This window comes from Falco punctatus (genome assembly GCF_963210335.1).
Source record: "Falco punctatus genome assembly, chromosome: 7".
In the NCBI taxonomy this organism is placed as follows: Eukaryota; Metazoa; Chordata; class Aves; order Falconiformes; family Falconidae; genus Falco; species Falco punctatus.
In genome coordinates, this window is record NC_137587.1 from 22,597,237 (window position 1) to 22,611,941 (window position 14,705).

At 41.9% G+C, this 14,705-nt stretch overlaps 1 protein-coding gene and 1 long non-coding RNA gene across 10 annotated transcripts in view; one reads left to right on the top strand and one right to left on the bottom strand.

The window, feature by feature from the left end:
* RGS6 (regulator of G protein signaling 6) overlaps nt 1-14,705 on the top strand; it is a gene marked incomplete at its 3' end in the record, with an annotated part of 299,068 nt that overhangs the window by 197,014 nt on the left and 87,349 nt on the right. The window lies entirely within an intron of this gene.
* Nucleotides 766-9,989, bottom strand: LOC308067938. Its single transcript, XR_013929790.1, has 2 exons — nt 7,339-9,989; nt 766-7,303 (listed from the first exon to the last, which is right to left on the bottom strand). It is a non-coding gene; the product is annotated as an uncharacterized lncRNA (long non-coding RNA).

The window sequence follows — 14,705 nt, forward strand, 5'->3', positions numbered from 1 at the left end:
TTCACACCTCTTGCTTTGTTTCTGTACTGCCTCCAACATTTCTGTGGGCTGCTAAGCATCAAATACACAGCAGAGCAGCTTTGCTCCCGCTGTGCCTGAGAAGCCACATACCCACTGCCACATACGTAGAGATCGGACCCTTAGAGATCCATTAGACCCTTAGAGAAACCATTTTTACCTTGAGGTACTGTAAAAGCAGTAATATGTAAGTGCCCAATGGTAATCAATAACAGTGTGAAGGAGCTAGTGTTTGTGAGTGTGGTTTGACAACTGTTGCTTTGAATCTGTTGCGTGAATTCCATATAATTTGAAAAAGAAACCCCTTTCATTATTCAGTGTGTACATCTGCCTTATTGTTCCATTCATACATTCTCTTCATTCTTATTTGCCATTCTTTCACTTTTTTAGTCAAAGTAATTTCCAAGGTATTATTTATTGAGCAGGTTCTTACTTGTACTTTTTAATTAAAGGGCTTAGTGCAAAACACAACAGTTTGTTCTGCAGTTTGAATTTCCTGACTTTAATCAATGTGTTGTTCTAATGAAACGTGGCAGTTTAGTAACTGTAGATCTGGTCTCGTGAATCATTTGTTTTTGTTTTTTACATGTATGTTAGGTTTGATAGGTGAATGATTCTTCTATGTACAACGTGGAAGTTACCATTAATGTAACTGTTGGGGGTGGGGTGAAAAGGAAGAGTTGGTTTGGGTTTTTGCTTTAAATAGTACAAAGAATTACATAGTGCACCAGCTTGTTTTTACCAGCCATAAATAGCATAGCAGTCAGAAATCACTGTTGCTAAAAGCTGTGCTGGGGATAGATAGAATACATCTCCAGAAGACGTTGAAGGGGGTTGGCATTGTGCTAGAGTAGACAAACTGTTACCTGGTTTGTGTGGGTACCCTGAAGGGTTGATGAATAACTTGTTTTATTCTGCCTGTTCTAGAAGTACTCTGTTCTTCTGTCTGTTATGTATTTGCACTACATAGCACCTGAGAAGCTCATAGATTTGGCTTTAGAACCTTCTATCAGAAATGGCAAACAGGAAAATGAAAAGCTTTCAGGCTTCCCATACATATCCATCATTATAAATTCACATTTGCATGTTTTCTTTAACATTTTCTGTGTGGATAAATCTCTCAAAATTGCATGCTGGTTTCCCATGGATTTGTTTTGAGTACGGTGTGAATTGATGAGCTTGGATATTTTTGATGTATGATTCACTACCACATGCAGGGAAGAAAATTATATTTTGGTCCTGCAGAGAAATAAAACTAAGCAATTAGGTCTTTGTTCAGTTAATTCCTATTTGATGGCTGCATGCTTTGCAAGAAGAGAGTCTCAGGATTCTACTCCGTTACAAGGTCACTTGTACAATAAGAATTTTCTCCATGCAGATACATTCCCAATACAGCCTGGATTGCAGATTAATTCTTACCTAGCAATGAGTAATAAAACATGCAGGAAACTTTACGAAGCTGATTAACGTAAAATACTAATTATACTCACACAGAAAAAAACCAAACCAAAACCATAGACTGATAAGAAAAATAATGTATGTCTGTAACAGTGAAAGATTTTACATCCAGTTATTGTAGGGTTTTGTCTTGTGTTGCATGGAAAATCTTATTCTGTTGGGTTTGTACCTGTTCTTACTGTGGATAGGATTCTATATCTCTCTTTTTCTTGGGTTTTTTTGAAACTTGATTGTTTGCTGGTTGATGTCAAAATCATTGTCAGATTCACCTAAGTGGATAATTTGTGATGGGTTTTTCTTTTCCGATATTTTACCTTTGCCCTAAGTATTCAGTGGACTTTATTCCTGTTTCCTGATTAGGTTAGACTGAAAACCACACTTTTTAGCATGAGAAATTTGCCAAATGTCCGGTGTTTTGTTGAATGCTGTCTAAGTTTTTCTCCTACTGGAGAGACAGTGGCAGGTGTGCTTTCTAAGCCATGAAGGAATAAAAGTTACTGTATTCTGATAAAATTTCAATCACAAAGCTATTCAAGGCTGTCGTTGCTGAAACTAATGAATTGGACAGCGGCATATTCATCAAAGTTGATTTCTTTTGTCAAGCAGAAAGAACAGAATCAGAAGACTGGGTCTTTTAAAGCATGATTTATAGTTTTGTATTGTAGCATCTTTTATTCATCATTTACGTCATTGCTACATGGATATTGCATTATGGATATTTTTTTTTAAGTAGGAAGGGTTGATTTTAGAGCTCCAAAGAGTGTCAGGTCCTTGACACAATGACTTGTTTTCTTGGAGAGCCATAAGAGGAAGAGGTACTTGGAGATGACACATGCCCAGAAGTTGAAAGCACGAACAGCTTGAAACTGGGGAAAAAAACCCAAACCAAAACAACAACAAAAAAGAACCAATCAAAAAGACAAAAACTTTCAAAATGAGCTTGTCAATATGCCTTTGTTTACTGATTTGAGAAACTTGCTTTGCCAGAAGTTTGGTATGTCTCAGCGCTGTCATGTGCCCAGTGGGAGCTGGCAGGAATCAGCTTTGACACTGCAGCCACGTGTGCGGCAATGAATAACACGTGTGTAAAGGCTTGCAAATCTTGTTGAGTGTCCTTGAACTGTTGGAAGTGCAGCACGTGTTCCCCAAAGGAGAGGGCAGAGGTGGGATGGAGACCTTTGCCCATTGTGCTGACCTGTGCAACAGGAGGCTGTGGCGGTCCTTGGGTTAGGTCTGCTTACGTACAGCTTCCCAGCCTCCAGTCTTCTTTACAACTGTAGAACTTAACATTATCCAATTTAAAAAACACCTGGCATTAAAAAAAAAAAAAAATCTACTGTAACCTTTAAAAAAGTTATTGTCATCCTTAAAAAAAAGTAGTAATATGCCCAAAATTTGTTCCTTGTTTCTGGTCTTGATCACCTTCTGGTATTGAACCAATTGTCCAGATCACCTTCTGGTATTGAACCTGGTGTTATGATTGACACTGAAGATAACTCTTCTCCTCAGAAAGATGCTTAGTCACTGCCGTGAGATAGCCACTTCACTTTCTGTTTGTGAAGTTTTTCATTAATTGTGTCCCTGAAGGCATGTTTGACTACAAAGCACTTTTTCTGGGCCTTTAATTCCTCTTGTGCTTCTCTCCTGGACCCTTCCCCAAGTTTTTAACAATCTTTTTGAACAGCGAGCTACAGAACCATCTGGAGTTTTCCATTAACTACTGTGCTAGTGCTAAGTGTGGGGATAACATAACCTCCCTGATCTGCTCTGCAACCACCTTCCTCCTCAGAGGTGGAGCACCACACTGACCACTCGTGGTACCCAGTCGCTTTCTGGGTGCAAATTCCTGACAGGAAGATGCCCATCAAGGAAGGGTCTGGTAAGCACTCTGTTAAATTTTTTCTTACCCATGATACATACACAAATCAGTGAGTTTCTGCTTTTTACAGACTAGGTTAGTGTATCTCAGCAACATTTCTGTCAATTACTTAATGCTCATTTGCTCCCTATTCACCTTTTTGCTTCTGTTGACAGCAAGGATCCTTGAGCATCAAGTTAAGAAATGTACCGAGTCTATAAACATTATTTCATGTCTTGGCTCCAGTAAGAGAGTACGTTGGCATGTTAGAATCTTTCTTTACAGACTGTTCTTTCCCATTAATTTGTATGGGCTGTCCCATGGGGACCACCTCACTCATTGAGATAATTGAAGATCTCTGTGGATTCCCCTGATTTTTGTACAACATAGCTGAGCAGACATCCATGAGTGTATTTCTCGGCATTTAGATACTTTTATTTAAAAACACAAAGGGATATATTTCTTTGCCCAGGTGGAGAACAGCATAAGGAAAAATTAAAATCAGCAGAGCCAGAGCTTTCTTCTTGCAGTGCTGTATTTTAAGAAAATAATATTTTGACTTCATAGAGCCATCCTTAATTAATGTCTTATTACCTTATATTGTTAACCTTTTCGGTAGCTTGGGACTCAGCTGCAGATGCTTGTTGCATGTGTGTGAACATAAACTCAAGACAGAGTGGTGCTGAGGTTTTGCAGATTCCTCCACATTTCCTAATCTTCCTTCCTCAAGTACATTCTGAGGATGCAGGGGCCCATTAGGCTGAGGTGCTGAGGCAGAAGGGTTGCCATAGCCAGCATCACAGAGGGAGAGCAGCCCTCTCCTGGCTCCTCAGTCCCCACGGCCAGGTTCTGGCTCAGAGTGGATCAGCTGGGGACAGATGTGAAGCCTTGCACTCCCACCTCTCTGCACTGGGGGAAGCTCTCTGGCAGGCTTGACACTTGCCACGAAGCTCACAGATAAGCCTCTTTGCATCATTATTCTGTAATGCTGCGTTCCCCTCCCCTTTCCTGGCAAATTTGTTAGGGTTGTGACATTAAAGCTGTGCTGTGTAAGAGAGTGGGGGGATCATAATAGTATCTAATGCAATCAGGGCAATAAAGCTCAAGAATGTACCCCTTTCAGCCTTGGCTGTATTCAGTCAGTCTGTTTCTTGATCCTTGTGCAAGTTAGATTTGTGCATAACTTCTAATTAGGTATCTGGGTCATGTTTGAAACACTCTTGGTTCAGCATTGACGTTCCTATGCTCCTACTTAGCTCTAAATTTGCCAGCTGTTTTCCTTAAATAATTATACCTTCCGTTACAGGATTGTGCATCTTATGTAATTACACCCACGGTAGCATGAGGGCAGTCATAGGCATATGGAGGTAGAAATAGTGTTTTCCACCAGCCTTGGCATTCTTCAATTGAATCATAAAAATTTGGATTCCCACCTCTGCTGTGACAACATCTGTAGGTCTGCCAGACTCTCATTCGTAACATCTAGACTGTCAATTTAAGCACAGCTCTGGAAACACCTGTCCTCTGTGCCACCGAGCCTTCTAGTACTGGCCTATCAACTGTTTAATCCAGAAATGTCAAAATTAAATTCCCTTTCATTACCTCCATTCAATAGTCAAAGGATTTGTTGCATATTTGGATAGATTCAGGGATGGTTGCATGAATTTTCTTTGAAATATTCTCAGGCCATGAAACATTTTCTGAAACAGAGATTAAAATTATGTGAGTTAAAATAGTACCAGCACTATAGAAGCAGATTGTGAGAGTGCTGGAAAAGTCACGCTGGGGTGTAGAGTACCAGACTAAGAAAAAAGCTTTGCATGTGCAGTGTCAAGCTGGAGGTTTGTCAGTCTGCAACTTCTGTTGCTAAAGTAGAGCTCGCTCTGCTAGGCCCTGTGCTGTTGAAAGAAAAGATCTTAAAGAAAGATGTCTGGTTTTGTTGCTACCCACTTCTTTTTCCTGGGATTCCCAGGCTAGGCTGTTCATGGAAAAGGGGTTGCCCATTTTGGGGCAGTTTGTTAGAGATTTGCATCTGTGTACTGTAGTAGGTGCCTTACTAGCACCTTTTAAAAAATGCTTCTTTTTTAAAATTAAGAAATCCTGCTCCTCCTCCTAGTTCACCCTTTAGTCTCTGTCTGCTCTTTCTCATTTGTGTGGGGTGCCTCACCTAGTTGGCAGGTTCTGTGCAGCCTCATCCACTGTGGCTTGTTGCAAGCCCACAATCATTTTCATTCTGCATGCGGTACCATTATTAGCTCCCACCACCTTCTAGTGTCTTCTTTTTCCTGCCAGCTTGACACTTGCTTCTCCACCACTTTTGTATTTGGAGCAGCCTCTCAAAACCTGCATACTAGGTACACTGATGATTATCAAAGTGGTGCTTTCAGAAAGCCTTTGTGTGTTTTGACTGCCTTTCATTTAACAGGTATGAAAACCTGTATTAACCACCCTAACTCACCAATGAAGAAATTAAGACAAGTCAGACACAAGCAGCTGAGCTCCTTGCCTGTTTTTTCATATGGACTTTGTGTGTCTCACATTGCTAAACTGTGGAGCTTGATAACACACTTCTGAGGTTTTGTTATATTCATTCATGCAAGTAGTGAGGATAAGAGCAATTTGCCTGTTGTTAGACATGGAGGCTGTAGTGCAGGTGAATGGAGACCTAGGTACAAGACAATCCCTTTCCTCACTGTGGCTGCAAGCAGGATGGAGACATGGCAAGCGGGAACCTGGGCAGAGGCAGATTAAGATAGCCCACATTTCTCAGGGATTAGAGCAAACATGCTTTAATGTGTGGCAAGACAGCACATAGGAATGGGACCTTGCATCGGTATGTGAGGAGAGGCTGAAAAGCCATTGCATCTTTATTGTTATAGTCACCTGCAATTACATATTTTCACTTCAGGCGATCTCTGGATAGCAGTGATCACTAATACGGACTTGGAGGTTTGCCCTATAGAACAGAAGGTGTGTCCTTTGCAGGTGATACTGAGAGATGGATTAATATGCTGCACAGTGAGAGGTAAAACCCGCAGCTGGTTTGCATCATGTCTGCATGGGTCTGTTGAGCCACCTTGCTGGCTTTACTAAATTAAAGGAAGGTAGCATCTGCTCTTCAGCTGTGTCACTTGGCAGTGCCTGATCAGCCTGACTGTCTCAGCCTGTTTCTGCTTCTCTTTGCTGAGGGGTTCACTCGGAGTTCATCCTGTCTTGTCCCATTGCATAGCAAACTTTATTTCTGGAGAGGTATTGTTGAGTTCCACTGTCCTACCTCTAATGAAAACCTGTATAGACTCGCATGTTAAACTTATCTTTTGTTATTCTTGACCCTTGTATATTAAGTTTTTGGTGTTAAGACTGTAATTTCATGGTATGTTGTGGGGACACAGGATAATATACAACCTGCTCTCTACAAATAGTCAAAGCTGCCAGGTGGGGGGCTGTAGTAGTGATGATAACGTGCAATACCATATTCTGGGTGAGAACTTGCTGAATGGGCTTTGGAGTCCAGAGGGGGGGCACATTGTATCCCTTCAGGGAATTCACTGTATGTGCTCTATTCTGAGGTATGTTTCTGCAGGACAGTCACAAGAGAGACTCTGCAGGATCTCTGCTGGTGTTGGGTTACAAGTTTTCTAAAAAGGTAGCTTCCAGCGAAGCCAGGTTGCTGTGAACATCCATGCATGCAGCTGCCCTTGGAACCATTATGGTGGAGACAATCCTTTGCAATCTCCCCGTAGGCACTGGGAGGGACAGAAGATAAGGCATGTCCTTTTCAGTTGTGTCTGCTCTCTCCTTTTTCTGCCTTTTTCCTCATAACCTGCAGCTGCTGAAGGGACTGGTCTCACCTAATGAGACATAAGCATACAGATTTCTCTGAGGTGACACTCTTAAGTAACATGGAGCAAGTTAGCAGATACAAACAGCAAAAGGTAGGCTCTAGGAGACGTAGTAGGAATGCCTACTCTGAGTCAAACAACACGGAGATGTAGTAAGAATGCCTGAGTCAAACAACACCCACCAATATACTGTCTGGCCTTGGATCTTGTAGTGGATATCTAGGGTAGTGTGTAAGAAAACAAAGCAATGTATAGCGATACTGTAGAGGTGTATTCCACAGTCTGCTAAGAGGGACTCAGCGGGGGACACAGATGTTTTGCCATTCTGTTTGGATTTGATTGTGTTTTCGTTTTTCAGAAATGCAGAACAAATGTTTTTACCTCCTAGTAAAGATAAAAAACCTTCTAGGAAATACTTTGGAATATGATTATATTTTTTTCAGTATTTTACACTGGCATATGTAAAATCCTGTAAATACACACATAGTGTACTTTCTACCTTGTGTGTGTGACGAACACAAAAGTGTAGTCTCACAAAGCTGGATTTTAGTGTTTGAAAGAACATTCAGGTTAACATGTAGGTACTTAAAGCAGTCCTTTGCTTCTAACCTGACTAACATAATGAGTGTTAGTTGAACTAGATGATCATTGTAGGTCCCTTCCAACTGAAATATTCTGTTCTATTCCAGCCAGGTAACAGTCTCGGTTAATTGAAGATGAGGAGGCTGGCTGAGAACATGCTTTTGTAGCTGGAGGTACTGTTAGTGCCATGGAGAACCAGCTGCTCTGTGCAAGAAGATCCTGCACTGATTACCTTCAGCAGCCAGGATATCTCACCCTTAGTGTGTAGGCATGCTTGAAGGTTTCATCTTTTCCTGCAGTTCAGGGAAATGATTCTCCCTTCCTTATTCCAACACATCCCACCTGGACATGCTCCACCTGTTCTGCCGTACTGACCTTGTTTGCCAATTGCCATCACCCCTGTTTTCTCATCTCTGGGCTGTGCTTAAGTCACACAGATGGCTTTAGCCTTTTATGCTTGTTGGTGGATCATGCTGAATGGTGGCATTTTGCTGAAACACTTGATTTGAGTTTCTTTAGATTTTGGATTTATAGATACACCTGTAACGTGCAAACCCACCAAGATCTAAAGTGTGTAGCTTACGGTTAATCAAATATGTGAACTAAGGAGTTCCATTAGTGTATCATTATTTAGTATTTTAATACAAGAAATTATCCACTCACCCTTAAAGGACAATTTTGATAGGTATAATTGGTCATTTTAGAAGAAATCTTTGCAGTACTGGAAAACCCATGTGAATTACATAGTTCTTCATTTTATTGTGTATGAACTATGTTTACACATTGTGCATGGTTTTTTTAAAATGTATAATTACACATGAAAGTGCAACTAGAGAAAAAAAATACGGCCAGATTTTCCCAGAAATCTTAATCTGTTTCACAAAATGCTGACTGCTGAATTGTAAAGCAAAAAAAAAAAGAAATATAAAAAAAATCTGATTAATTATAGAATTCAGTCTGGGACTATATGGCAGCTCAGGAAAGAACTGAATGCTTAAAACCAAGGGCAGGCTCCTCCATATCTATGTGAGTAGGTGAAACACTTGAAGTGCCTTTGAAAAAGTAAATCTGACATTTAAAAATGGCTCTAACTATTATGCCAATACATCTTGTTGAAAGCTGATAGGATATAGGCTGCTGAGTTTTGAGAATGAAACGAAGGAGTCTAGGTCATTTTGAAACCTGTGTCCAGCATCTTCTTTTAAAAATACGGAAAGGTTGTCTGTAGGACACCTTTTTGTTGTGCTGGTATTTTTTCTGGGATTTACATCCTTCGTAGTCAGAAGATGTAACAAATTATCTAGGGGTAATTCTCCAAAGCATGAATGGTTATTAGGCTGCCATGGCCCACTAATAATCAGAGGGAAACATCCATATCTTTGTTTATTCAGGGAGGCAAAGGGATGCAAACAACTAGAGAGAAGAAAGGGAGAAGCAGGCAAGGAGGTGCATTGTTTTGCTGTCAGAATTACTACTTTAGAATACCAAATTACAGACAGCGTACAAATACCCAACAATTTTGTTTCATAAAAGGGAGCGTTCTAAACCAGAATAATCCGTATAATTACTCCAATATAAGTTTAAGACAAAAACATACATTTTGTAACCAGATGATAAAATGGAAAAGATCGGGGGGGGGGGGGGGGGGCGGGGGGGGGGGGCGGGAATAGTTGAACCTAAGCCAGCTGGGGACCGGACATGCTTTTCTCCATTCCTGTTAGGCACTGATTATTGTTCCTGCAAAAAAGGAAAAAAGCCTCTATTTGTTGTTGCTGTAGATCAACTTTTCTTATGTTATTTTAATACTAAGAAAGCAATTAAGCCCCATCAACAGTGTGGCATGTACTTTGGCAGGGGACGTTGTGGGTTTGTGTGGAGCCTTTGGTCTTCTCAGGGAGGAATTAATTCGTGGTCAAACTGGTTTGTATTTATGGGTAGTTATATTCTTCCCTTAACCCAGCCAGCTATTGCCCAGCCAGGACAGCTTGATCTGTTGACAGGTCAAAGCATCCACTGGGCTGGCCAGGCAACTCCAGTGCTAGGGAGCGGGTAGACAGGATCATGCCAAAAGACTGGAGACAGCCAACTTCCTGATCCCATTTTATAAGTATCAGAAGTGTAAGAGTTGGAAGAGTGATTAGCAGGTGGAAGTACTCATCATCTCCCATGGTACCCACTTCCCTGTGCTGGCTCTGATGGCGATCCAGTGGTGCAGGCACTCTTTTTCCTGCAGTCAGAAGAAGCAGCTCATGTGGAGTCCCCCAAGGTGGGAACTTCACTTGAATCCCTCATGAGTGCCATGTGACCCAAAAGGCATATGCCAGCCATCCCTGCAAATAGTGCTTCACATAGGCATTACCAACAACTGTTTAGTTCCAAAGCATCTGCAAATGCTTGCAAATTGTTTTTTTTGTTGTCCATGGTAATGCTTTTCTACTTTGCTGTCACTACTTTTCTTCCTGGACTTTATTGCATATCTTGAATCAATCGGTTTTCTGCAAGCTTACATCTGAAATGGTTGTGGAATAAACATGTCCTTGCCATTTTGTGTTTACATTTCAAACAATGGAAAAGTCTGTTCTCCCTTGGCTTACCTGTCTGGATTCCCTGATTCCCATGGGCTGGGGAAAGAGCAGAACAGTTTAACCATGTTAAATTAAGTATCTCGTACTGTTTAAATTGGGGGGGGGAGGGTTGATCTGTTTATGGTCTACTCATGAGATGCACAGTCACTAGGGAGAGGCCGCAAGTCTGTTGGCTTCCATTGTATTTTTCTGGAGGCTTCAGTGATGTCCATTTTAGCTGATGTATTGTAGCAGGTTGACCTTGGCTGGACAGCAGGTGCCCACCAAAGCTGCTGTATCACTCCCTCAGCTGGACAGGAGAGAGGAAAATTATAACAAAAAGCTCATGGATCAACATGAGGACAGGGAGAGATCACTTGCCAATTACTGTCATGGGCAAAACAGACTTGATTTGGGAAAATTAATTTTAGTAATCAAATCGGATTAGGATAATGAGAAATAAAACTAAATAACACCTTCCCCCACCCCTCCCTTCTTCACGGGCACAATTTCTCTCCCAGTTTCTCTACCTCCTCCCATCCAGCAGTCAAGGGGATGGGGAATGGGGGTTGTGGTCAGTTCAGCACATGTTGTCTCTGCCGCTCCTTGCTCCTCAGGAGGAATGCTGCTCATACACCCTGCGCCAGCACTGGGTGCTAGCAGGGTCATAAGCCCTGCCAGCAACCCTGCTCCAGCCTGAGCTCCTCTCTCCATGGACCCACAGGTCCTGCCAGGAGCCTGCTCCAGCACAGACTTCCTGTGGGGTCACAGTCTCCTTCAGGCATGTGTCTGCTCCAGTGTCAGACCCTCCACGGGCTGCAGGTGGATATCTGCCCCACCTCCATGGGCTGAGAGGGACAGTGTGCCTCGCCGTGGTCTTCAGCACAGGCTGCAGGGGAATCTGCTCCGTTGCTTGGAGCATCTCCTCCCTGTCCTCCTTCACCGACCTTGGTGTCAGCAGAGCTGTTTCTCTCACATACTCATACTCTCACTCCTCTCAGCCAGCTGCAATTACTCTTGGGTGGGTTCCGCACCCCTTTATTAAATATGTTATCCTAGAGGTGCTACCACCATTGGTGACAGGCTCGGCTTTGGACAGGGGCAGGTCCATCCTGGAGCCGGCTGGCACTGGCTCTGTCAGACATAAGGGGAGCTTCTAGCAGCTTCTCATGGATGCCAACCCTGTAGACCCCCACTATCAAAAACCTTGCCACACAAACCCGATACATGTATCTAAATGCTTATTGTTTATTGGGACCTGATACCTTCAACAGAACATCACAAGACCAGCTGTTCCTATTAAGACAGGTATTTGTGAAGTCTAGGTCTAAATCTAAGGAGAGGTAAAGTCACAATATGGAAAGCATCTCTGACAACATCAGTCATTTGACTAGACTAGCATTCTGGGGTTTTGCAGGTGTAATTTGAAGAAAGTTTTGTATTTTGAATGGATCATGGAGGGAAAGCTGGAGATGCTGGTTGTAGCTTGCAGTGTTAGGTATTGGAAGGGTGTGTTGAAGGAAGAAGATATGTCATTGGTGTGAGAGATGTTTCTTTAAGAAGTGGGTCAATAATTTGCGCTATGCTGCACTTTATCATCCAGCTATCACCTCCACATCTGTGACACGACTCTCTGTGTATTCAAATTTACTCTCTGTGTTTTCAAATTTAAATGCATAGAAGACTCTCATGTCTTTCAGAAGGGAGTATCAGCTCTTGCTTTAATCTCTTTTCACCAGACCAGCTCCTGGCAGCAAATTGCTCGTTTAGCCATAATCTGGCAGCCTTTGCTTAAAGTTTGTAGCAAGGGCGGTCACAGTCATGAAGTGGAGCTATGTGAGCTTATTGTCCGAGACTGGAGCCTTGAAACTGACCAATGTTAGAAGAAGAATGGGTCAAGTAAAGGACATGGTCCTTGGCTGAATGAGCTTAGTATGTGTGGGCCATAGAAAAAGGACCTGTCCAGTACTAGACAGTGCCAAATAAATGCTAATATTTTATTAATTATGAAGTTACTTGGCTGGGTTCTTGGTTTCAAATTTGCATGGCCTTATTGTAGACTGATTGTGTTTGCACAAGGTGGTCTGTGAGTAAGCTGGTGACAAAATTTAAGTATTGCTCTTTTGATTTGTTCTCTCAGGTTGGAAATGATATTCTGATTTACCAGTCTTGGGACCTACTGTAATTTGCCCTGGGCATAATGCTAGCAAAATTTGCAAAGCACTGACAGGTTTCAGTCTATGGAAGTAAAGCCAGAAATGAGCATTTACAGAGAGGGACTCTGCACAGAAGAGTAGATCTAGGGAACTCCATTAGCAGGAATTAGTATTAATGTTCACCACGCTATGAAATTGTATGGGTTTTTATGTTTTCAAAACGCTACATAAACATCAATTCATTAATCTTTACAACCCTGCTGAGAGGCACCTGAATATTATTATTATTACAGTTTTTTCAGCCATATCATTAACCTGCAGGAACGTCACATGGTCTTTCCAAAGCCATACAGCAACCTACCAGAACTAAAGCTTGGGCACCCCTGATGCCAGCCTCCAGTGTACTAGATGAAGAAGTCTAGATGTAATGAGTAGCAGAAAAGGACTTTGTCATCTTTTGTATTTCTGACTCACATATAGGTGTATGTGCGAGCTCTTACAGGCTTCAGTGGAAAGGATGTTCACATATTTCAGAGTAGAATTTAGACCATTAAGGTTTTGTAAGCATAATTTATTTTTGCATGCCTATCAATGTTTTCAACATTTATGTTCTTATTCCTTGGGACTGTTTTTTACAGGCTTGTCCTCTTACTCCTTGTACATTTTCTCCACTCAGTTCTACTCTTCCTCCCTTCTAATTGCAAAGGAGGAGCAAACGGAGCTGATGGAGGAGAGTGTGCAACTCTGTACATCTGCACTTGCTTATGTACACAGTAAGTGAACATGCACATAAGCTACTGATAAATGGAGTGTGAGCAGGCTGAAAAGTTTATTTCAGAATAAATTACTATGTTGGACAGAATCTGCTGAGCTTGTGAGATACCACGAATAACCAGCCATGCTTTTGACTGGCTTCAGCAGAGTTGTGACAGTGCCATTAGCAGTGCAGTTGGTACAAACCCCAAAATGCTGGCCACAACAAAGGAGGAGAAAGCACAGCCAGCACTGGTGGGGCAACGTGATTGCAGTTGGCTGAAGAAAATTCACAGGTTTTGACCGAGGAGTATAAGGTATGGCCACAGGGTTATTCTACATACATCACTCAGGTGGGGAGGAAAGACATAGTAAGAGAAGTTGGGCTTTCTAGAATATTTTATCTCAAAACTGCTTTTCTCAAAATTTCTCTCAGAATTGCTTGTGTATATGCTCTGACCTATGGCTTGCAATTTAACTCCTTATGGAAAAACATGCATCACAAAAACCAGCAGTCGTTGGCACTCTCCTTGATAATGTCAGGTGGCCAGGAGGAGGACTAAGTAACCCTCCTGATCTCTGCAAGATCCCTGCAGGGAGTTTTGGCATAGGGGGTAGTCTGTGGGAAGCTTTATAGGGTTCTTGCCTGTACTTTACTCTTAGCTGAAGCACAGATATTCTGTCTCTGTCACCCTTTCTGTCAGCACATACTAACAACAAAACGTGTAGCTGATGGGGGAAAGAGTAAGGGAAGAATGGTCAGTGTAAGGTGAGTTTTAAAAGTAGCACGAGAGCCTGCGTGGTTTCTTGATTATACTTGGTTTTGGAATCTCTTGTGGTCGAAATGCCTAGCCTGGCAGCCCTGAGAGGACACATCCAGGAAAGGGTTCTCAGTAGCCCACTGAAGACAGTTCTCTTCCAATGTAATTCTTGGTGTTGGACTTGGGAACTGCATTTTCCTGACAAATACAAGGCCACTTGGGATGCCTTTGCGATATCAATTGATTGGATTTGTAAGTTGGGGTTTTTTTGTTGTGTTTTGCTTGGTGATGGTGTGGGTTTTTTTGTACAGCCTTCAGAAGAGTATTTTGTATTGAGATCTATGTAGTATTTATAACATTCACACATGTATTCAGTATTGTTATACTTAATCAGGTGTCATGATTAAACATCACTGAATTACCTTGCTTTTGTGCCGTGGGATTTCTGGTCCCACATCTTCCAAGCATCATCTTTATACTTGTTCTTGCAGTGGGGACAAATTCGGTAGATTGTTCTCTGATGTGTGCTCCTGAGGAGGGATTGCATGGGTATACAAAGGCATGGATTCCTGTATTTTTGTCTCATTTTTAGTGCCTGCCTCTCTATGTAACAGAAATTATGTTAGACCGAAGTGACTTTTGTGTAATTTATTTCCCTGGGTTTAACATGACCTCTTTTGGAACTTTCTTGTCTCTGTTGTACTGTCCTTTAA